The following is a 3,229-nucleotide window of genomic DNA, read 5'->3' on the forward strand; positions in this document are numbered from 1 at the left end:
GTGTAGAAAGGGGGATGTGTTGTAATATGTATGGAATGTTGTGTGCTGCTGTTTGCTGGTTGGATGTCTCAATGTAATTCTGGCATACGATTGGGTGGGGATGGCGAGCCTGTCGAGGAGGAGTGAAAACCTGCCTGGGGGGTTGTTGAGTTCTTATTTTAAATAAAAGAAGTACAGCTTTATGAGGCATGAGTGGTCATTATTCAACCAACTTAGTAGCCTTCAACAGAGCTCTGCATATGAGCCACGTCAAAGATGCGGTAGCCAGATGTGTTGCTATTTATGACACGTTCCCTATCTAGAGTACAATAAGTAGAGCAATTATACTGTTGTGAAAGGGGAATATTCTCTTTTTAGTGATTTTTCCATTAACATTACCCTCTGCGTTGGCCTCTACAGCTTTTGGAATAAAACTATTCATATAAAAGCAAATTTAACAACTATTGGCAAACTAATTTGGTCCAGGCTTTTAATGGCTGAGCTATTGGCTTTCCCAATGCACGCTGACAATGACATGGAAACACATGCGTGGACATAGGTGCGCAGACATTGCAGGTATACTTGTATTGGGTTTCCTATTAAAGTAAAGCCATCCCAAGGGAACCCGCAAATGAAAATGGATGAAAGTTACATTGAACATGCAATGGAAGAATATAAGGTATCCAGCTCGAACATCGTGGAATTGATATTCTGTTCAGAAGCATTGACTAAGAAGCAAGTCAAGTCAAGTCGAAATTTATATAGCGCACTACATACCCAGAGGGTCTCAAGGCGCTTGAGGAAGGGGGGGGAGGATTACTTATCGAATATCCAGGTTTTGAGCTGTTTTCTAAAGGCTAGGTGGTTTTGAGTAAGGCGAAGGTTGGTGGGAAGGGAGTTCCAGGTTTTGGCCGCTAAGTAAGAGAAGGATCTTCCCCCCATGGTGGCTTTGTGGATGCGCGGCACAGCGGCGAGGGCTTGGTTGGACGAGCGCAACTGGCGGGTGGGGTGTAAAAGGAAAGGCGCGTGTTGAAACAGTCAGGTCCAAGTTCGTATAGGGCTTTGTGTGCGTGGGTGAGGAGACGGAACGTTATCCTCTTGTTGACGGGAAGCCAGTGAAGGTCTTTCAGGTGACTGGATATGTGGTCTGTGCGAGGGATGTCAAGTATGAGTCTGGCTGAAGCATTTTGGATGTGTTGGAGTTTTTTCTGCAGTTTTGCGGTGGTACCGGCGTAGAGGGTGTTTCCGTAGTCCAGACGACTAGTAACTAGTGCGTGGGTGACCGTTTTTCTTGTTTCGGTGGGGATCCAGCGAAATGTTTTTTTGAACATGCGTAGGATGTTGAATCATGAAGAAGAGACGGCGTTGACTTGTCTGGTCATCGAGAGTGAGGAGTCCAGGATGATGCCCAGGTTTCGTGCGTGGTCCGTCGGTGTGGGGGCTTTTCCTAGTGCCGTTGGCCACCAGGAGTCGTCCCAGGCGGAGGGGGGTGAGCCTAAGATATGGACTTCCGTTTTATCCGAGTTCAGTTTAAGACGGCTTTGCTTCATCCACTCGGCAACTTCTTTCATCCCATCATGTAGGTTGGTTTTGGCGGAGATTAGGTCTTTGGTGAGTGAGAGGATCAGCTGAGTGTCATCAGCGTAGGAGATGATGTTGAGGTTGTGTTGACGCGCGATGGTTGCGAGGGGGTTCATGTATACGTTGAAGAGGGTGGGGCTGAGTGATGATCCTTGCGGGATGCCGCAGATGACTTCGGTGGCCTCTGACTTAAAAGGGGGGAGGCGGACTCTCTGAGTTCTTCCAGCGAGGAACGAGATGATCCAGTCTAATGCTTTTCCTTGAATTCCGATGTTTCTGAGGCGTTGTATCAGGGTGCTATGGCAGACTGTGTCGAAGGCTGCAGAGAGGTCAAGGAGGATGAGGGCGACTGTGTCTCCGTTGTCCAGTAGTGTTCGAATGTCGTCTGTTGCTGCGATGAGGGCGGTCTCAGTGCTATGTTTGGCGCGGAATCCAGACTGTGAGGAGTCGAGTGATTTGTTGGTTTCGAGGAAGGCGGCGAGCTGATTGTTGACGGATTCCTCAATGACTTTGGCAGGGAATGGGAGGAGCGAGATGGGGCGGTAATTTTTGAGTTCGGTGGGGTCAGCTGTGGGCTTCTTCAGAAGGGCGCTGAGTTTGGCGTGTTTCCAGCTTTCTGGGAATGTGGCGGAGTTGAGGGAGCAGTTGATGACGTCACGGAGATGGGGTGCGATAATGGAGTTTGCTTTGTTGAAGATATGATGGGGGCATGGGTCTGTAGGGGATCCTGAGTGGATGGAGTTCATTAGGCGAATGGTGTCTTCTGTGGTGATTGGGTTCCAGTCGAAAAGGTTATTCGGAGGAGTTACAGGTTCGGAGGTAGGTGAGATTGACTGGTTTATGGGTTGGTTGTCGAAGCTGTTATGAATGTCGGCGATTTTGTCATGGAAGAATGAGGCAAGGGAGTCGCAGAGGACTTGAGAGGGGGTGATGTCGTTTGAGCTGGCTGTGGGGTTGGTGAATTCTTTGATGATGTTGAAAAGTTCCTTGTTGTTGTGGGCGTTGTTGTCTAGTCGGTCTTTGAGTGCTGATTTCTTGGCTGACCGGATTAGTTGGTGGTGTTTGCGAGTGGCGTTTTTGAAGGTGGCTTGGGTGGTAGTGTTTGGGTCTTTTTTCCACGTTTTCTCAAGGGAACGACAGAGCTTCTTGGATTTTTTGAGGTCATCGTTGAACCAGGGGGCATTCTTGCTGCCTTGTTTGATGTGATGTTTTTTCAAGGGAGCTAGTTTGTCGGCGGTTTGGGTTAACCATTGTGTGAGGTTGATGGCGGCTTGGTTAGGGTTCGTTACGTAGGCCGGGGGATTTTGAAGCAGTGATGTGGAGATCTGGTCGACAGTGATTTTGTTCCAATTTCTTCGCAAAGTTGGTTGAGGGTGGTTGTGGATCGTGGTCTTATTGTAAATGAAGTGGATGCAGCTGTGGTCCGTCCAGTGGAGGGGTGTGGTGTGCGTGAAGGAGATATGCTTGCTGGAAGTGAAGATAGGGCCGAGTGTGTGTCCTGCATAGTGTGTGGGGGTGTTAACAAGTTGTTTGAGTCCGAGATTGGCGAGGTTGTCCAGGAGGGTGGTAGTGTTACTGTCGTTGCTCTTTTCCAGGTGGAAATTGAGGTCTCCCAGTAGGGAAATGAAATGAGCAGGGAAATGAAATGAGCAACAAAGAAGCACAGACA

This window comes from Lissotriton vulgaris, chromosome 1_1 (genome assembly GCF_964263255.1).
Source record: "Lissotriton vulgaris chromosome 1_1, aLisVul1.2, whole genome shotgun sequence".
Lineage (NCBI taxonomy): Eukaryota > Metazoa > Chordata > Amphibia > Caudata > Salamandridae > Lissotriton > Lissotriton vulgaris.